General features: G+C 49.1%; 1 protein-coding gene and 1 pseudogene across 1 annotated transcript in view; both read left to right on the forward strand.

Annotated features, from left to right (window-relative positions):
• LOC142076355 (uncharacterized) overlaps nucleotides 1–21,676 on the forward strand; it is an 801,642-nt gene that overhangs the window by 375,566 nt on the left and 404,400 nt on the right. The window lies entirely within an intron of this gene.
• Nucleotides 8,600–9,799, forward strand: LOC142076348 (olfactory receptor 14A16-like; annotated as a pseudogene).

A 21,676-nucleotide genomic window follows, 5' to 3' on the forward strand; every position in this document is an offset into this window, starting at 1 on the left:
TCTCAGCTAGGCTTTTAGTTTTGATTCTCTAGTGAGCTGAGTGCTAGGCAATTCCTAGGATAATTCACCCTATTCAAACTGTGCTTCTAAATGGATGGATTGAATAATAACCATCAGATATTTTTTTTAGAAGCTTGCACATGAAGTATCAGGGCTCCTCCTGTGTTTCCACTGAAACCCTACAAAAATGTTGAAGAAAACAGAGAAGAACTACTCATCAAGAGCTATGTCATTACCCAGGGCAAAGGGAAAGCAAACACTGAGCATCAGCTTCTTGTGGTATTGGAGGATTTCAGATATGTTCCTTCTTTTGAGTATGATCTCTAGACTCTGTTGCAAGAGACAGAGGAAAAAATCATCTTTCAGGAAAAAGCAGTAAAAGATATCCCTTCTCAATTGTATTTAGGATTTTTTGGCTTCCTCTCTATCTGCACATGAAAATCACATAACATAACCTTAGTACTGATAGCTACACTTCCAGCTAAGCATCATGTTTAATGTCACTTTAAAAGCACTCCATTAAGAACTACAAAATTCTACATCATCATTTGCCTGGGCTTTTTAGACTTGTACCTTCATGAAAAGATAATTGAGTCCCAGAATATCAACATAGGAGAGATGACGCATTCCACTCCCAAAGCACTTTTCTGGTCTTCTTTTGACTGCTAGTTTCTGAGAGATTGGGAAACAACGTCTCTAAAACCTAGCAGGAGAGTGAAAAAGGAAAGAAGTGACTTATTAATCAAATAGGAGTTATTCTTCCCTGGGGCATGTGGGCATGATGGTATGGCAGCATTTGTGTAGGTCTCACTATGACTGGCTTTGTCAGTATTAGTCCAGCTATGTGTATGACTCTAGTATGTGTAGTTAGCCTTCAGAAATTCAGGACCCAGTGATCCCAGAATCACATCTGCTTGGTGACCCAGTGAATATGAGCCATCACCTATTTTCATAAGCCACTCTCATGAGCTCAGTGTAATCTTTCCTTAGCTACCATCACGGAATTCAGTCATGATCCAGCCTCTTGGGGCTGTTTCATCCTCTGTCAAGTATGGTGTCTTTCTCATACTTCAAACCCCAACATGAACCACTACTTAGTGGATTGGAGCTAGGTGTGAGAATGAGCTCCAGCATGGGGCTAGCATGATGAAGCAGGTAAGTTCAAAGACCAAAGAACAGAGAATGACTCTGTGATTAGTAAAATGTTGGGTAGGATTTGGTTTGAACATATGCAATGTATAGATGCAATGGAGTAATTTCTGTTTCCTTTGTAGCCACTGGAGGATGTCTTTATCTAAAACTCAGATTTCTTAGACTCATCCCTCCATACTTTTCTGAAACAAATGGACACTTCCATTGGAGAAAATCTTGTCCTTGGAGATACTCTCTACTGGAAGGGGTTATTTGTGCTTTTAAGCTGTGGAAGCAGAATAAAAATACCTGAAGTGTTGTATAGCTCAAATATTAGGAATACAAGGATATATCATGCACAGACAAATATTTTTCATCTGCAGAAAGAAAAAGACTGTTCATGATTTCTTCACTTGGGTTCACATTCAGAAAGAGCATGGAGAGAAATCTCATGTTTGAGAAGTGTGCATGGGAAAGTAAAAAAGGACTGTGTCATGTGACTATGCTGTTTGTCTGAAAAATGGATGACTGAATCTGACCAGGGTAGCCTTACACCACTTTAAAGCCAACAGCACAGATAACTCCTTCCAGAGGAGATAATTTCCAGCAAGATGATTTTCTCCAATGGAACTGTCCATTTGTTCATCTAGTTCAGCCTGGAGATTAAAATGGCCTTGGAGTCACATGTTGATGACTTTTTTAAAATCATTTTTATATTTGATTTTTATCAAATTCAATATCGTGAATTTGATTTGCGACTGAGATTAATATTTTTCTAGGTGTTACATAGAATCACCCAGAAAGACACAGGAGGGTGACCTAGCAGACAGTTTCCTCACATAGCAGATAGCAACCTGTCCAAGGCAGGTGAGATAAATCTGACTGGGATGATGGGTTTGCTCCTGGAGTCACACCGAGAAATGTCAGGGGGCTGTGAGGTCTGTGCATCTGAGCTGGCCTCATGCGTTCCTCATACACACAGGGGTGATCAGAGGATCTCTTTCCGTTCCAAGTCCCCGATTCCTCCCCTCCACTCCCCCTCAAAGACACATTGGCTTTGTTCCTTCCTTTCAAGACCTTCATTCATCTCCCTGGCTTGGGCTTTTTTTTGCGCTGGCCATGTATGTCGTGAGGAGCAGGGCTCTGCCCATTGGTTCCTGAGGAGTCAGCCCTGCTCTTCAGCAGTTAGCACCTGGGAATGGGCATGACAGCTTCTGAAATTCACCATTTTCGTCATCTGTAATCCACTTTTAATGAAGAAGGGTTGCTCAGAGTCCTCCAGCAGGAGAACCCCAGGGAATCTCCTGGACATGCTAAAACTGCAGTGACCTGAGCAGAGCTAGCTTGCTCGCCAGCACCACAGACTGCATTGTCCAGAGCCCCACAGGTTAAGCTGGGCCGAGGGGCTTTGCTCCCATGGACACAGCTGCAGTGTTGGTGTGTGAGCTGCACCTGAACCCCCTATGTCCCCGGAGAGTCCGAGGGTAAAAACAAGGTCAGCATGGACAGGACAGAAAGGTGGAAAAATGCCCTAAGGCTCCTGCTGAAGGAGGACAGCGACACACAGAAAGCACTTGGGAGTTTCTCCTTTTTGGAGTTCAGCTGCTGAGGAGGCAACTCAGCCCAAGACTCCACAGTCTTGATGGCAGAAGCTCAGCTGGTTAGGAGAGGAGACCAGCGTTTTTCCCAGGGGAAGGCATCTGCAGTGCAAGGGATGGCAGGGAAGAGCCCAGATTCCCCTGCCGCGGCATTTCTGGTGGCAGTTCAGTCTCAATCCCTCCCCATGTCTCTGCTGCCTGGAGCTGTCCCTGCCAGGAGCTGTTTCTCTGTCCGCACATCTCCTCCTTGTCACTGCTCACAGACCCCATTCCACCCTCTGTATGATCAGCTCTGCCCTGATGAAAACTCCCGGCCGCAGGGTACTGCCCAAGGGTATTTCTGTATTGGCAACTCCTAAGGATCAGGTCAGCTAAACCCTGAAGAGACCACGAAGGTGGTGATGGTGCTTTCTGCAGGCTGAGGTGCATGAAAGGACTTTATCAGGTTCCTTGAAGAGCTATTGATTAATGCTGTAATGCTGGAGAAGTCTCAGTCTCTTGTCCAAACCTGACAGGTCCATTACCATTTCCCCCACAAACACAGCAGGAAACTGGAAGTACAGATCCTGCAAAGCACCTTTCCTTCCAGGTAGACTCTGCCGTGATGTTCTTCTTGAAAAGTGCCCTTGGAAATGTCCTGGGATGATCTGGAGCTGTGAGCAGCCCTGACCCACTCAGCACCCTCTTGATAGCAGAGAGATCCTGCCCTGCTGGGGGTCGCTCCTTCCACCCACAGCTTCTCCCCACAGCACTGTGGGGAGCTCCCTGGGCAGGCTGAGTGCTGACCCTACAGGTGGCAGAGTCCCTGCCCCAGCAAACAGCCCCCTGGGCAGCAGGGACCCTGCTCTGAAGGACAGCCCTGGGCACCCCTGGCTGCACACCCGCATTCACACCTCTGCAGCCATTCCCGGGAGTAGGCAGCCACCATGTCCTGTCCCTCTGACAGTGCAGTGAGGAATCCCTGCTCTGGAGCACATCCTCCTCCTCTGCACTAGAGAAACGGTGAGATTTGTACTTGCAGCTGTGGGATGTTCCAATTTTAGGAGATCCCTCCAAGAACTGCAGCTGCCTTGCTCTGCACCCAGACATACCCCGTTAAGCACTGTGAAGACTTGTCTTGCAGTGAGCTCTGAGCATCCTCCCACTCCCAACTGCCTTTAACGTCTCTCTACCTTGCTCCTTTTCCCTACGCACCTGCAGTGCCCTTAGCCCTGCTGCGCTTTGCAGAGGAGCTGCTCCTGGGCAGAGCTGTCTCTCTGCAGTGCTGTCCGTTTGCCATGAGCTCTCTCCATCCCAGGAGCCCAACTCAGCTCAGCAGCAGAGGACCAGCCCAAGGCAGCACTTTCTCTGCTCCCTCTGAGCTCCAGGGGAACCTGCTGGGAAACAGGCTGAAGGAATCACTGATGTTCCCTCCCTCATCTGGGGAGAGACGCTTCTTTCTAGCAGTGTCATTACTCCTATTAGAAAAAGAGTTGAGCATGAGAACCACTTTTTTTGTCCCATATTAGGCAGGACACCAGGAAGGTGACAGGCAAGGATCTAATTTTTCCAAGCTGGGGCGATGTGTTCAGTTGAGTGAATTTAGTAATTTCATTTTGAGTTTGTAGTCCCTGAGGTAGGGAGAGGTTAAAGGCAGTCTGGGATGAGAGGATGTTGAGAGCTCACTGCAGGAGAAATCTTCACAGCCCTCTACATGGTAAGTCTCTGGGCGTAGGGCAAAGCAGATGAATGTACCAGAGGGGTCTTCCAATGTTGGTAAATGTCACAACTTATAGGACCTTTCAGAATTGCTCTCCCGACTTCTGGTGTGGAGAAGGATGACATGCTCCATAGCAGGGCTTCCCTGCTGTACCGTCAGAGGGACAGGGCATGACGGCTGCCTTCTCCTGGGGATGGCTGCAGGGTTTTGAAGCTGGTTGTGCACCCATGGGGCTGTGTGCCAGGACAGGGACTCTGCTGCCAGCCAGGGTCAGCACTCAGCCTCCCTGGGGAGCTCTCCATGGCGCTGTGGGGAGGAGTTGAGTGGAAGGAGCAACCCCTGGCAGAACAGAGCAGGGCAGGGCAGGGTCTTTTTGCTGCCAAGAGCGTGCTGCGTGGGTCAGGGCTGCTCACAGCTCCAGATCACTCCCAGGACATTTCTGAGGGGACTTCTCAAGAGGAAAGTCAAGACTTGGGCTGCCTGTCTCAGTCTGTGCATTCCTGAGTCTGAGCTTTCATTTTTATGGTGTTTGGACAGGAGGGAATGGTGATGGATCTGTCATGTTCGGAACAAGACTCTGGGACTCATCCTTCTGCACTGTGAGATCCTTGCTCCAGCTCACCCAGCTTATGTTTCCAGAGGACACTTTCCTAAAGGAAGGTCAATGAAGTTGCTACTTGATAAAAAACCTGCCTTTCTAAACCTCTGTTTTCAGTTTTCTGCTGTTTGAGTGGGAAAGGGGAAGTGAAAATGGAGCGGACTGAGACTCCTAAACCATCTCTGTGAGAGATCTATAGGTCTGCAGGGAACCTCATCAAGTCCCTCTCCCCTCCCTCACATATAGACAAACCAACCTCACCTTTCAAGCTTCACCAAGGCTGTTTCCACATGCCCTGCAGATTTGTCAAGTGCCGATGTGCCTCTGGGCAGTGCCCTGCTGCTGAGGGGTTTCTGCAGAGCAGAGCTGGTCACACAGGGGCTGGGATGGGGTTTGTGAGTCCTGGCATGGAGGAGACATGGGGACAGAGAAACAGTTACTGGCGGGAAGAGCTCCAGGCAGCAGAGACATGAGCAGGAAGGGGTGAAACTGCTAAGGGAAACCCTGTTGCAGTGGAGATATGGACACCTCCTGGCCATTCCCTGCAGTACAGGGAATTCCCTTCCCCGAGCAATCCCCCTCATTTGTCCTCTCCCACCCAGTACAGCCCTCGGCCCTCACGTCTGCAAGATCCTGGGCATGAGCTACCTCCTGGGCAGCCAGACCCCCAGAAGGAGAAATGTGTGTTTCTCCTGCCACGTGCCCATTTCCCGCTGCCCAGCAAAGGGCTGAGAGCAACCGCTCTGCGATGTTGCTGCCTGGGAGGTGGTGTGCACAGCTGGTCAAGCTGAAATCTTTTCTGTTTGCCTGTCTGTCTCACCTCTACCCTCGCCTGGCAATACAATCATGGTATTTTTCCTTTTCAGTCCACCTCATCGTGTTGCTCTTACTCTGAGGCTCTCGGGTATGTCAGTGTGTGGGGGTGGGGGCGTGGGGTTAGCTGAAGTTCCGACACTGAGCCTGAGGGTCCTGCAGAGGTGCCCAAGACCCCTCCAAATGTGTGGGGTTCTGGGCAGCGCAGTCAGTGGGTCTGGGAAATGACTTGGCTCTCCCTTCACCAGTCCTGATCTTTAGGGCACTTCACTATCTCCCTAAGGTGTCCTTATAGGCATGATGCTGCTGACCAGAAGGGAACATAGAATCTCTCTCACAGGATCTTTGAGATATCCAAGAACCATTTTGAGAAGCTGTAGAGACGCTAAGGCTGTGAAGAACCTGCTGGGAAGCTTCATATGTATGCAGCTGATATGAACCCTGCTTGTCCTTGGCTAGCCCAAAGGGTTGAGACTTTCTTCAGGTGTTGGCACCCACATTGTGAAGTCCTTGGTCTCCTCATTGGAATCAGGAGCCACGTCCCGCCCCACCAGAGCAGGTTCATTTTCCTGTCTACAGGATGCTGCATGGGTGAGGGCTGCTCCCAGCTCCAGTTCACCCGTGTCCTGAGAGGATCTTTCAAGATGATGGAGAAGGCAGACTACACTAGTGGGCAGGAGCCTTCCAGAGGCTGTGCTTTCAGTTTCCTAATTGCTGCAGGGGAAAAAGAGAAATACTTTTTTGTTGTTTGTAAAGGAGACGGAGGCTGCAGACAGCTCCAACTTCACATTTCCAGTCTGTCAAGGGTGGGTCTGACCAGTTCCTGAGGTGCTGCAACCACAGAGATGCCCTGGGACAGTGCCATTCAACCAGGAGGTGTCTGCAGAGCAGAGCTGAGTGTCTGGTGTGTGGGATGGGGTCTGTGAGCACTGGCAGGAAAGAGACGTGGGGGTGGAGAAACAGCTCCCAGGTACGACTCCGGGCAGCAGAGATGTGGTCAGAGTGAGAGGGACCTGCTAAGAGCAATGGTATGCTGGGGCAGGTGAGAGCACCACTTTGTCCTCCCTAATGCAGATGCCTTTCCCTTGAGCAAGCCCCCCTTGTCTCTCCTCTCCCACCCTGAAAAGCTCTTTACCCTCACGACCATGGGATCTAGGGCAGGAGTCACTTCCTTGGCAGCTAGACCCCAGTATTGGAGATGTGCTTTTCTCCTGCCACGTGCCCATTTCCTGCAGCCCAACAAAGGGGCTGAGTGTAATCTCCCTGTGTGGTCGCCACCTAGGAGGTGATGTGCACAGCTGGGTAAGGTGAACACGTTCCTGAGTACCTGGCTTTGTCTCTTCCCTTTCCTCCCTTAGGAAGAAGGATCACGGTATTGCTACGTGTTTCCCCACCCAACCATACCTGTCCTTGTGTGATAGTTGTTCTTCAAAGGTGTTTCAGACACCAGCCCTGAGGGTCCTGCCATGCAGGGGTCGGTGTGGGAGCAAGGTGTCCAAGTCCCCTTCTAGCCTGTGAGGCTCCGAGCATGCACTGTGTGACGGTGGGGAATGAGATGATTCTCCCTGGGGTATCCAGCCCAGGGGACAGCTACCCTCCAGAAGGCCACAGCGCTCCCTTGTGATATTTATTTGTATCTGAATGTTGCAAAGATATGATGTAGAGGTGCAAAGGCCAGGGAGATGCTGCCAGGCAACTGTATGCAGGGAGCCTGAAGAAGTGCCATGGCTCCTTGCAGGAATGTGAGTGCTGAGACCTCCCTCAGCTATCAGCACCCACATCACAGAGCCTCCACAGTCTAGTCATTGGTACCAGGAGGTGTGCCACCCTCTCTCCATCACCCTCTGCATGTGAGGGGCAAGAAAGAGAAAAGAGCTTAGAGATCTGCATTGGAAACCACAACCTCTCACCCTCTCAAAAGTCCAGACAGGTCATCTCTCCAGACTGCAGGGAGAGGTGCAGGGAGTCCTTCAGTCTCTGAGGACTCACTAGTGTATTCACCAGTGTTTATTCTGAGAGCAACGTAAAAGCCAAGGATTTTTACCCCTTCAAAAAACATGCTCCCGGTGCGATGGGAACATCTAAAACCTATGTAATTGTATCAGTATGCAATTACTGACTCTTTGTTGCAGCCCATCTTCTGAACAATGGGGTATGAAGATACTGAGCAGCCTTTCTGCGTGATGGGTGCGCTCCACCTAGGGGAGGTGTTCATAATGATAGTGCTGTTTCCTCACCCTCCACCCCCCTCACTCATATTATTATGCCTGGAGATGCAGTACAGGTGACAGACTGAGGTGAGAACAGAGTCTTTCTGCGTGGTTACTGACTCTTGGCTGTGCAAAAGGATGAAGGTGAAGGAGATGAATCCCTCACAGGGATCTTGCCTCTCAGGGGCAGATGGCCACAGGTGCCAATGTCATTTCTCACTATGGGGCTTGGAGAGTATTCCCACATGGTCATTGCTACAAATCCTCTTCTCTCAGTTCAGGGCGTCTATCCGCAGGAACCATCCCCAAGCCATGGGGCTGTTTGCAGCCTCCAGGTGTCCACTTCTGTAAAGCAGGGCTGACTCCTAGGAGTTAGGGCACTCACCCAACACAGAGCAGAGCTCAAGGCAGGGAGATGAAAATGCCTTATCCTGAGAAGGAGAGACTCAATGTGTGTGCAGGGTGTGTATGAGAAATGGAGAGGGTTTTGCTCAGAGACCCTGTCCTGACTTGTCTGTCTCTTTTCCTTCTTGGACAGACCTCCATGCCCATGTCCAACGGCAGCTCCATCACTGAGTTCCTTCTCCTGGCATTCGCAGAAATGCAGGAGCTGCAGCTCTTGCACTTCTGGCTCTTCCTGGGCATCTACCTGGCTGCCCTCCTGGGAAATGTCCTCATCATCACTGCTGTAGCCTGCGACCACCATCTGCACACCCCCATGTACTTCTTCCTCATCAGCCTTTCTCTCCTGGACATGGGTTTCATCTCCACCACTCTCCCAAAGTCCACGGCCAATTTCCTACTCAGGATGTGCTGCACAGATCTTTTTCTTTCTCTTCTTGATTGTAGGGGAGCACTGCCTTCTCACAGTCATGGACTACAACTGCTACATGGCCATCTGTCAACCCCTGCCCTATGAGACAGCAGAGCTTGTGTCAGCATGGCAGAAGCTGCCTGGAACAGTGGGTTTCTCAATGCTGTGCTGCACACTGCCAATACATTTTCACTACCACTCTGCCGAGGCAATGCTGTGGACCAGTTCTTCTGTGAAATCCCCCTGATCCTCAGGCTCTCCTGCTCAGACTCCTGCCTCAGGGAAATTGGGGTTATTGTCGTTAGTGTCTTTTTGATTTGGAGTGTTTTGTTTTGATTGTGGTGTCCTAAGTGCAGATCTCCAGGGCCTTGCTGAGGATCCCCTCTGAGCAGGGACGGCACAAAGCCTTTTCCATATGCTTTTCTCACCTGGCCGTGGTCTCCCTCTTTTCCAGCACTGCAATATTTGCCTACCTGAAGCCCCCTTCCATCTCCTCCTCATCCCTGGATCTGGTGGTTGCAGTTCCGTACTCAGTGGTGCCTCCAGCAGTGAACCCCCTCATCTACAGCATGAGGAACAAGGAGCTCAAGAATGTCATTAAGAAAGCGATTGCATGGATGTTTTTCAATACTGATAAACTTCCAATCTCTCTTCACAAATGACTCCCAAAGTATCACATACCAGGCCCATGCTTTTGGGGTTTTTTTGGTTGCTTTTTCTTTGTTTTTGTTTTGTTTTTAATTGTCATTATTGATAATGTTATTTGTGGGTTTTATGTTCCTAGACAAATATTTGGATTTCCTTCACTTCATCTGAAGCGTGAACCTACTCTATCTCACCTGGAGCCCATATAGAAATGTGTCTAACACTGAGTCAGAGCTGACTCCCTCCTAGCGTCTCAGTAATAAAAAGGGATCTCCCCCGTGCACTGCTTGATGGCTGGGCTTCTCTTCATAACTTGGCGTCAGGAACAGATCCAAGGAATTGCACACCAAAAGGGCCCTTTGCTTTCTGGGTTCAGGGACAAAAAGCTCATTGTCATGTTGTGACCTCTTAGAGATGGAGGTTGGATTTAACATTCACCTACTGGTGTCTAGTGACAATGGAGATGGTGAATGCTCACTGAAGTACATACCCAGGTCTCTCCCACATGGGACATGGCAGGCGATGTCCTTCAGGAGAGGAATCTGGAGCCACCTGGAGAGCCTGGGGGATCTCCATGGACAGTGTGTGCCTAGGGTGGGAAGAGAGAGTGAGGGAGTGTCCAAGTAAGAATCACCCAAAGGTGAAGTGTTAAGTGCCCAGAGCACTGCAGCACTCTGCAGTCAGCACTGCCATGGGGCTAGGGGAGGTGGGAAGAGCTGGGGAGAGGTTGGGCTGGGCTGGAATGTGCTCAGGAGAGAAAAATACCGGTGTAGAGCTAAGCTGTGTGAGTGTGCAGGGTGGGGGCACACAGCAGGGTGCTCACAGTGACATGGTGAAGGAAGCAAGGCACCGTAGGGGTCCCCGCTGGGGACCTCGACAGTCCAGGGAAGCTGCCCTGGGGAAATTGTACCAAACCAGTCCCACACACTGGTCATTTCCATCATTTCCATCTCTGGCCATACATCCTAGCCCTGAGGAAGTGACCTTTGCTGCATGGTCACCTCTGTCCTCCTTCGGGGCTCAGTGATACCCCACTCAACCATCATTATTAATAAAAAGGAAACTGGTTTCCTACTGACACTCATTCCACGCCAAGTCCCACAGCTGATCTCTCAGCCAAGCCTGTTCTCAGACAGCTCCAGCTAGAGCGGGTGCTCATGGCCTTGTCTCTACAAATTTTGAAAAGCTCCATTGACTGAGATCCCACCAACTGGCCTGGGTCCTTGCTCCAGTCGTTGGCTCCGAGGCATTTCACAAAAAGCCAGGTCTCTCGGCCTCTCCTTGTACATAACATGCTCCAGGCCCCAATCATCCTCCTGGCCTCTGCAGGACTCGCTCCAGTTGGTCTGGATCTTTTTTGTGCTGGGGAGCCCCCTACTTGATAAAGCAGTCCTGATGCTGTCCTGTAGTGGGTTAACTTTGGTCAGCAGCCAGACACCCACCTGGCTGCTCACCCACTCTCCGTACTCAAAGGGACAAGGGGAGCAAATAAGACAAAAAAGCTCATAAGCTTCTGATAAAGAAAGGGAGTTCACTTACCAATTGCTATCATGGGCAAAGAAGAGTTGACTTGGGGAAGATCAATTTAATTTATTGCCAATTAAGAAAGATTTGGATAGTTAGAAACTATGACAGACATATTAAAGACCATTCCCCCACACCACTCCTTTTTCCCAGGCTCAAATTATTCCATCATTCCTAACTCTTCTTCCCACCCCAACCTGAAGAGGAGTAGTGGGGATGGTGAACGGGGGATTACGGTCAGTATGTAACATCCCTGCCGTTCCATCCTTTTCACAATTTCCTCTGGTCCAGCGTGGGTCCTACGGTATTTGTGTTCAGGGTTATGTGTTGTTCATTTCTTTCAGTCTTCCTTTTCTCCTTTAAACTCAAAGAATCACAGAATCATTGAGGTTGGAAGGGACCTCCGGAGATCATCTAGTCATCCCCCCAGGCAGGGTCAGTGACAACAAATTGCTCAGGTTCTTGTCTAAGCGGGTTTGGAATATCTCCATGGATGGAGACTCCACCACCTCTCTGGGCAACCTGTTCCAGTGTTTGACCACTCTCACATTCAAAAGGTGTTTTCTTGGGTTCAGATGGAATTTAATGTATTTTTAGCGGTGTCCATCCCCCCTTGTCTTGTCACTGGAAACTACTGAGAAGACTTTGGCTCCCTCGTCTTCATGCCCTCCCAGGTATTTATACACATAAATAACCCCTCCTATTAGCCTTTTCTTCTCCAGACTGAACAGTCCCAGATCTCTCAGCCTTTCCTCCTATGAAAGATGTTACAGTCCCTTAAACCATCTTTGTGGTCCTTTGATGGACTTGCTTTAGTAGGTCAAATAACTTTCTTGTACTGGGGAGCCCAGCACTGGACACAGCACTCCAGATATGGCCTCACCAGTGCTGAGGAGAAGGCCAGGGTCACCTCCCTCAATATGTCAGTAATGCTTTTCCTAATGCAGCCCAGGAGGTTGTTAGCCTTTGCTGTGGGGGTGCATTGATGGCTCATGCTCAGCTTGTTGTCCTCTGGGACCCCAAGTTTCTTCTCTGCAGAGCTGCTGTCTAGCCAGTCAGCCCCCAGCATGATGTCCACAGTATAATTGGAACATAGGCTGTCCTCCCCAGGGACTTTCTCAGCAGCAGCCACATGTCCTTCTTGGAGATCGGCTTCACCTCTGTCACAGTCCCCATGGTGCTGCAGAGTCACGGGGGACAGCAAACCCCTCTCCTGCCAGGGCTGCACAGCCCAGGCTTGTTTCTCCCTGGCCTTGGGGACTGCAGCTTTTGCTCTTTTGGTGGGAACCTCATTCATCATTATATTGCCACCTGCCGTCCACTCCAGCATGCCTCTGCTGTGAAGCAAAGCTTTTCCACACAAGGGGTCCAATCTCTTGGTACCAGCTTTCCACGTGACAAATCTACCCTTGGTCCTGATGCCACATCTGAGGTGCTGCAGCCCAAATGGGCACCAAAGCCCACAGCCTTGGGGCACAGACAGCAGGAGCCCTGTATACCATGACAAAGCTGTGATATCAGTGGAATAAGAAGTGGGGAAGGACAGCTCACACCGCTTTTGTGGTGGATAGAGATGCAGCATCTTTAGCAGAGACCAACAGGGAAGACAAGGAGGGCAGGATGCCCTGTGTGGTGACAGGGCAGCACAGATATATGGAGCTCCTCTATAGGGCAGGCAACAGGTGGGAACTTCTGTGTGGGGGTGTGACTGTTCACTCAACTCCTGCTTAGATCTTGGCTAACCCAGCTCATGCTAAGGTCTGATGTATGCTGGGAGCAATGCCATTAGGTCAAAGCTAGAGCACCACATAGGCAGGACGGGTGGCCAGAAAGAGCTAAACGGCCAATTACGCAGCGATTATCACCTGCAAATTGCTGTCAGCCATTATCTTTTGTCTGGCAGTTTCCTCAGAATCCACTAACTTACAGAAATGTTAGAGACCAAACCTCCAAGCTGGAGGGTAGAAAACATCAGCTTACCCCAAAAAGTTTTTGAAGGGAACCCAACGGCAGCTGGACTGCTGAGGCTTTCACGCTTCCTGGTGTGATACAGGGGACGCCCGCACTGCGACAGAGAAGGAAGGACGAGCACCCTTACAGTCAGCTAGGTAACTAATTCTTTTCTTTTTGCTCATAGGTGCATGATATTAAGAGTTAGGGGTTATAAGTTACGAAACCTTATGGTTTCATAAGTGAATGGTGAATGAGTGAATTCACGTGATAGACTAGTCTGATTAAAAGGGGATTGAGCCACTGTTTGTCGTGTTTGTTTATTGTATTCTCTGTGAAATAAAGTTTAAATCACAGAGTACATCGTCTTGTAAATTTGAGAGATCCAAACAGACCATGACAGTGAGTCAAAGGAGAGGCCAGAAAGGATGACACTGTGGTAGGTGTTCAGCTTGGTTTGAACCCAGCCAGAAGCTAAGCACCCACAGAGTCATTTTCTCACTCTCCCCAACCCTCCCCACCCCCAGCAGGATGGGGGAGATAATCAGAAGTGCAAAAGAGAGAAAACTCATGGGTCAAGACAAAGACAGTTTAATAGGTGAAGCAAAAGCTCTGCATGCAAGCAAAGCAAAATGAGGAATTCAGGCACTACGTCCCACCGGCAAGATGTTTAGCCATTTCCAGGAAAGCAGGGCTTCATCACATGTATCAGTTACTTGGGAAGACAAATGCCATGACCACAAATATCTCCCCTTTTTCCTTCTTTCATTGAGGGTTGAGGTTTTTTTTTTCCCTGAGCCTGACATCATAGGTATGGAATATCCCTTTGGTCATTTTGTGTCAGCTGTCCCAGCTATGCCCCTGCCAACTTCTTGTGTTCCTCCAGCCTACTTGCTGCAGAGGCAGAGTATGAGAAAGAGAAAGCCTTTATGCTCTGCAAGGACTGTTCAGCTATAGCCAAAACACGGGTGTGTTATCAGTGCTGGTTTAGTTACAAATCCAAAGCACAGCACCATATGGTCTGCTATGAAGAAAATTAACTCCATCTCAGCCAGATCCAGGGCTGAGTTACAGATCATACAGTCAGGGTGAGGAATGAACAATGTCTTATTTAAATGACCTGAGGAAATCTGTGGATCACAGAACCTGGCTTTTATGGTGGACTCCATCTCCTTGGTATTCACTGGTCAAGTGAGACAGCAGAATGCAAACCATCCAGGAGGTTTCTTGTGGTGTTTGTGGAAATGTTCTTAGCACAGGTGCCAAACGGTCCATTCAGTCTTCTGCTCACCTGGACCGGGTACTGCCAAAAGAGGAAGAGCTGGTCAGGGACCAGTGCCAGCCTTATCTGTAGTGACCATGGAATTGTGCTCTCCCAGATCCCACAGGGGAAGGAGACTGGCAGAGCACAGACCCTGGATATGAGGGAATGAGAACCTGGCCTAATGAGGGCAGTGGCAGGTGGGATCCCATGGGGGCAGTGCCAGGGCCCTGAAAGCAGCCATAGACCTTCATGTCCCTGACCAGCCTCACCTGGGGCCTCCACCCACACCTCTGTCCATCGGTCCAGAAGATGATTTAAGCGTAGGCCTGAGTTTCAGCCCCAACTTGATCTATGCTGTAGGTGTACAGGTCTCCAGACACAGCCATAGACACAGCCTTGTCTGTCCATGGACCTTGTTTATTTGGTCTTGCAGACTCACTTACCAGCTTGGTTCTTTATGGAGTGTTCAGTGAAATGATACCATGGCCCTCCAAGTGCCAGACCCCAGCTGATTCACAGAGGTGCAGGGCCTTTCCGCTTCCTTTCTTCCCACACTTGGTCAGGTTTGGGAAGGAGAGGAAGGAAAAGTAGGTGAGGTTTCTGGGTGCCAATGATTGAAAGCAGGGAGCAGAGCCATCATATGTGAAATGATCTAAAGGCTATGCTAGTTCAAAACTGTTACCTTCAGCTCCTTTCTCGGAGGCTTAAGTCTTCAGCAGGAACCTGGAAACACTGAGATCCCTCCATCTCCCTCTCTTTTAGCAATTAAGTTGACAGTACCCAAGTCAGTTTGTTTCAATTCTGTTTATAGCCTAAAACACCCCATGGTCTGCAGATATGCCAGGAAACATGCATAAGGAACCCATTCCTCTGGACAAGAAGGTGGATGTTCCCAGGAATCTCAGGAGGCATGGCATACCCCTAGCTGTGTTCAGGGAGCTGGTCAAATGCCTCAGCTCCATTTCTGTAATGGTGGCTTAGATGCCTGGTTCATGTGTAAACTCTCTCTGTGGATGCTGATATTTACTGAGCAACCTGGTCTGATGTCAGAACTGGCTCTGCTTGGAGCTGGGCATTGGACTAGAGACCACCTGAGCTCATTTCCACCCTGAATTTTCCTCTCATGTAGGGGCCCTCACCTCCAGCTTAGTCCCTTCTCTTAGGGCACGTTGCAAGGCACGGGCTCATGGAAGGGTTGGTGGGGAAGAGACTGCTGGGGGTCTCTAGTCCAGCCTCCAGGTTGGCTGCAACTTTGCAGAGCTGAAACCTGAAGAGCTCCAAAGGTGGAGGTCACAGCAATGCTCCTCCTAGTCCATTTTATTTTTCCTAAGGCTCAGCCTAAAGCTCCCAAGAAGCAGTTTGTGGCCGCTGCAGAAGAGAGCTTGGCTCTGTCATGTCTCCAGGTAGCTGTAGGTCTTATTAAGTTGCCCCATGCCTCAACTTCAGCAGTCTAGAGAGGCTCAGTTCCCTCAGACTCTCCTCACTGCTTTAGGCCACTAGCTCCACCTTGGTAGACCTCCTCCTGTCCCTCTCCAGTTTCCCCACTTTCCTTTTGAAAGTGAGGCCCACGGGCTCGTATGGCATTGTCCTGGCGCCCAGGCCCTTCTCCTCAGGGAACTTCTTAGCCAGTCAGGTCCCTACCAATGCTGCTGCATGACTTGTTGTGCAGCTTGTGGGTTGAGATAAAAACAGTTTAACAGGTGAAAGAAAAAAAGACAAAAACAAACATAAAGAAAAACCAACAAGCAATGCAAAGGCAATCACTTACCACCTCCCACAAGCAGACTGATGCCCAGCCAGTCTCCCAGCAACCTTGAATACAAAAAAACTCCACCTCCTTCTTCCTCTGCCCCAGCTTTTATTGCTGAGCATGACATCATATGGTATGGACTATCCCTTTGGTCAGTTGCGGTCAGCTTTCCGGGCCAGTCCCCCTGCCAACTTTTTGCCCACCCCCAGCCTACTTACTGGGAGGGAGCAGAGTGCAAAACAGAGAAGGCCTCGGTGCTGTGCAAACACTCTTCAGCAATAGCCAAAACACTGGTGTGTTATCAACACTGTTTTAGGCACCAATGCAAAACATAGCACCATACGGGCTACTACAAAGAAAGTTAACCCCATTCCAGCCAGTATACTTGAACTGGGAGCCCAGAAATGGACACAGTAGTGTAGAAGAGGTCTAATGAGTAATGAGCTGGGGGAGACAATCTCTTCCCTCACTCTTTTGGTCAGGTCCCTCTTCATACACTCCAGGACACTGCTGGCTGCCTTTGCTACCAGGTCACACTGGATTGTGTAGATCACTGCCGGATCATGTTTTGCCTTCTGTCCCCCAGCACCACTAGGGCCATTTCCATAGAACTGGTCCCTGGCCAGGCAGTCGACAGCCCCTGCCACGCTCGATGTTAGTCTATCCCAGGCACAGGATCTGGCCTTTGTCCTTCTTCTGCTTCATGAAGTTCCTGACAGGACAGTCCTTCTGCCTGTCAGATTTCCCCTGAATGGAATCCCCAGGCACAGGAATGGCTTTCCCAATTTTGTGTCATTGACAAACGTGGTAAGAGTTTCCTCCTCTGGGTCATGGATACAGCTGTTAAACTGCCCAGGTCCCAGAAGAGTCACCTGTGCTGGCCCACAATGCCTCAGTATGTCCCACTGCCTTTCAGGTAGGGTATAACCCCTTCACCACTTCTCTCTCAGCCTGATTGTCCAACTGGTGTTTTTCCTATCTTTTTGTCTACCCTTCCAGACTGTGATGTTCTAACTTGGGCAGAAGAATATTGAGGGAGACCATGCCAAGAGTTTTGCCGAAGCTGAGGTAAACGACATCCATTTTTTATGCCCGCATGCACAACTGCAGACTACCAAGTTGATGAAGAATGATTTACCTTTGGAAATTCCATGTTGACAGTTACTCTCTTTTAGGTGCCCAGAAATGTCACCCAAGAGGACCCTAACTGATGGCATACTACTCACCAAAGTGATCTTGTACAACCTGTGGTTCCTGTAGTTGCACTTTGGCCTCTGTCAAAGATGGGTGCAACATTTGCTTGTCCTCTCTCACAAGAGACCTTTACCAATCCAATGACCTTTCAAAGGGGATATTCCAAAGAAATATCCATCTTCCCCTCTAACTTCACTACCACTATTCTGCCTGTTATATGGTGTACTTCATTTCTCTAATCTGTCATATATTTTCACCTGTCCAGGATACAACGACCATTTCTAAACTCATCTTTTCAGCAGAGGCCCTTTCCATTATTCTCCAGTTTCCTCTTCACCTTACTCTTTGTTCGTTCAGAAACCTCTCACCTGTGCTGGTGCTTTGAGCTTCACGCAATAAAGCTTACAGTCTAATTGTCTCCTTAGCCAACTCTTTAGTTATGTTTATATGTATCTTTTTTTTATCTATCTACCTAAAATATTTCTCATAAGATTCTCTCTTGTAAAAAGGAAAACTCATTAGAGGCATCTTGTACTTAGCATATGATTGCGGAATGTGTTTTATTGTTTATGAAACTTGATCTTCTTTGGAAAATGCCTTCTGTCCCTGTGTGCAGCCAGTTCTCTAAGGAAATCAGGTGGGAGATTGTGCAATGGAGCTGTATCATCCAGCTGCAGACTTCAGTGGAGAAGTCCGATATAAGGCAAAGTGATGTAAGTCCCAGGTGGCAAATGACAGAAATGGTGGGGTTGGGGAGGTGAGGAGCAAGGTTGTCCATACACCATGGGACCTCAAGGGACTGCTTTTCCTAGCTGTCCAGACTTCCTGAGGAGACACTGCACCAATATCACTTGGAGAATCCCTTCTATCACCTCTTCTCTAAACTAAACTTCTCTAAACTAAAGTAATAAAATATAAACTTTAAAATTAAAAAAAAAAATTATAAAGTGCACTTTGAAATCTTCCTCCTTAACTACACTATAAAATTACCCCAATTAGCTGTTCAAGTATTGAAGACTTGAAGAAAATTACAGGAAGATAAACAGCTCGTTAGGGCTTTCTGTATCTTAATGAGCCCCATGGTGTATTTGGGGCTGAGTCCATGAAACTCGGATACGAAGAGGAGATTGAACAAACCTCTCAAGAAGTCAAATTCAGAAGCAAAACTCTAAGTACCTTGAAGTGTTAATGGGTCCCACTGAGGGCTATTACTAAGAAAGCCTCCCCATGGACTTGTTAGAGCAGATAATTAGAGGCTGTGATTGCAGGTAGGCCAAGGCACTGTGCAGGTGGCTCTCATGCTGAGAAAATCTTTGATTTTTTTTTTATGAAACAAAAAGGCCAAACCCTGACCTCCAGGCTCTGTGAAGGCAGATCCTGTCCCTCACATGTGGCTAAGGGTTCTTCCTGGGGGCAGTGACATGTGAGAGTGAGCAAGGCCAAGTGTAGGAAAACTGTACAACACCTCCCAGCTACCCCAAGAAGGGGTGAGGAAGTCCAGAGCCACCAAACAAAGTTTTGCCTGGTGGGCCTCGGTAGCAGAGGCAAATGTCATAGCCAAGGGGACAAAGACCTCGGACTTGTTGGGTCTTTCAGCCTTGCCAGAGCCCTTGGCCGTCTCTACTGTAGGTTGTCCTACACTGTCCCATACCTGTACCTCTTTCCCTTCAGGCTGCAGACACCCATCTTGCTCTCCCACCTAGCTGTCACCCTAGCACTTCTGTACCTTCACTGAGGTGTCTCTAGTCTTGATGGTTGTTTCTTGAAACCCAAAGCCATGGGCTGATCCAGACTCCCTCTGGGTGACCTCTTGCACCACAAGACTACACTTTGAGTGAGATTTCTTTTTACTCATACCCAGTCGGAACCTTCCAAGCCACACTTTGTTGAAGTTTCCTTCTCTTCCCGCTACCATGAAAAGCTCCGTTATCTCTGAAACCACCCTTCAATCAGTTGCAGGCTACTACTGTAGTCCCTTGAGCCTCCACTTCACCAGGCGGAAGAAGCCCAGATCCCTTAGCCTCTCCACAGAGGCCCAAAACCCCATCCTGGCACATTTCATAGAATCATAGAATCATAAAATAGTTTGGATTGGAAGGGACTTTTAAAGGTCATCTGGTCTAACCCCCCTGCTGTGGGCAGGGACATCTTCAACTAGATCAGGTTGCTCAGAGCCCCGTCCAACCTGACCTTGAATGTTTCCATGGATGGGGCATGTACCACCTCTCTGGGCAACCTGTTCCAGTCTTTCACCACCCTCATTGTAAAAAATTTCTTCCTTCTATCTAGTCTAAATCTACCCTCTTTTAGTTTAAAACCATTCCCCCTTGTCCTATCACAACAGGCCCTACTAAAAAGTCTGTCCCCATTTCCTCTGGACCCTCTCCAGTTCTTCCTATACCTCCAGACCGCGGGAGCCCCACACGTAGACACACTAGCCCAGATGTGGCTACACCAGTGCTGAGTCAAGGGGTATGATAACACCCTTGTCTGGGTGGCCACAGTCATCCTAATGCAGCCCTGTATGTAGTTGGCCATATTCACTCTTTGCTTATAGTGTTTGCTCTATGAAATGGCGTTTTAAATGATACTTCACAGAGTGTGCATGCCCTTCTTCAGGGGGACGTAACAAACCAGAACCTCCAGGTACAAACCAACAACCAATTAATGTGCCTGCTACTGGCTGTCAGGTTCTCAGGCAGAAGTGATGTCATAGTCAATGCGCCAGCCATGTGTCTGCTGATGGCCAGTCACCTAAAGAGATTGGAGACTAAAGTGACCACACACTCGCCCTCATGGCCATGTGCTTCCTACTGGCCTATAAGCTTCTCAAACACAATTGATGTCATAATGATATCCCAACCCATTAGCCTTCCTGTGGCCTAGCAATTGACCAGACAGAAATAAACTCACCATGGTCTTCAAAGCCAGCTTCTCTGGAAGACACAACCAAGCCATGTGCCTGCTGCTGTCCTGTCATGTGCTCTGGTGGAGGGGACATGACAACCCATATCCAATTCCTCTTCCTGGATGGGCCTACCAGGTACTTAGGGAAAGGGATTCCCGCAATCATCGTCCAACCACATGCCTTCTGCTGGCCTATCAGGGGCACTGGCAGATATAAGCCTAAAAGCACATATCACAGCCATGAGTCAAAGGCTGACCTATGAGCTACTTGAGAAAAAAGTGACCTCACAGTCCCTTTCCCAGCCATGTTCCTGTTGCTGGCCCATCAACTCCAAAGACAGAAGAGACCTCACAGCCACCTTCACCAGTCATATGCCTCCTGCTGGCCCATGAGATCCTGAGGCACAGCTGACCACACCATAGCATTCCCACCCATCTCCTCCTTGTGGCCTACAAGCTGATCAGATATAGGTCACCTCACATTCCTCTTCCAACGCCATGCGACTCCTCTGGGACCTCACAGTCCATGCCCTGTGCCCAAGGGGCCAAACAGCTTAAGTAAGGGTGAGGAGAGGGAATGATTATGAGGGGGTTAGAGCATGGGAAAGAGGGCTTCAGGGGTTAGGTGTTCAGGTTAGGGCTGAGGATTAGAGCTCAGGGATTAGAGTTCGCCTTTCAGGGCTGAGGATTAGGCAAAGGTTTAGGGCAAAGGTTGGTGTTCTGCTGAGGATGTCTGGTTAGTCTTTGAGGTGTTGGCTAGCTTTGTGGGTTAGGGTTTTGTTTAGGGCTGGGGGTCAGGGCTAAGATTAAGGCTAGCATTTAAATGCTAGGGATAAAGGCTAGGGGCTAGGGTGAGGGCAAAAGTAAGGGTAGGGGATTATGGGTTTGGGATTTGGCTTAGACTTAAGGTTGGAGGTTAGGGATAGCCTAAACTCAGTTAGGTCAGTAACAGTTGATTACTGTCAGGGTGAGGAGTAGCATGTAGGGGTAACGTTAGGGCTTAGAGTTACTGGTGAGAGATAATATAAGGGCTTAATATGAATGTTTTCACAGTCAGTGTTTTCAAAGCAACATCACTATAACCCCTTTGACCTCTTCAAAATCTTTCCTATCTGTTGGCTAAGCCTCTCTTCCCTGCTCCAAATCTCCCATCTCTCTTGCCAAGGCTCCTCCTGACCTCCCCAAATGTGCCTGTCATCTTGTTGGGGGCAAATTTCTGATGACCTTCATGACCTCAGAGTATCTCTCTCCCTGCTGTCAGAAGTCACCTCACAGCCAGCATCCAAGAGGACACATTGTGCTGCTGTGCTTGAAAGACTTATTCACAGCCTCTTCACAGCCCACCCAGCAGTGCTGGAGAAAGGTGATGCCCTGCACCATCCCAGAGGTACCCTGCCTGCAAACCAGCTCATGCGCCAGAAGGGTTCCTTGGTTACCTTTCCCACATGGGTGCCTCAGTTACCCCAGAGTATCTTGGATGCAGTGGCCACCTCTGTGCGAAAAACTGAATCAAGCCCAGAATGTAAATTTTAGAAAAAAGTTGAAACATACGCAGAAAAAGAACTCTATGTAATAGCTG

This window comes from Calonectris borealis, unplaced genomic scaffold, assembly GCF_964195595.1.
Source record: "Calonectris borealis unplaced genomic scaffold, bCalBor7.hap1.2 HAP1_SCAFFOLD_44, whole genome shotgun sequence".
NCBI classification, from domain to species: domain Eukaryota; kingdom Metazoa; phylum Chordata; class Aves; order Procellariiformes; family Procellariidae; genus Calonectris; species Calonectris borealis.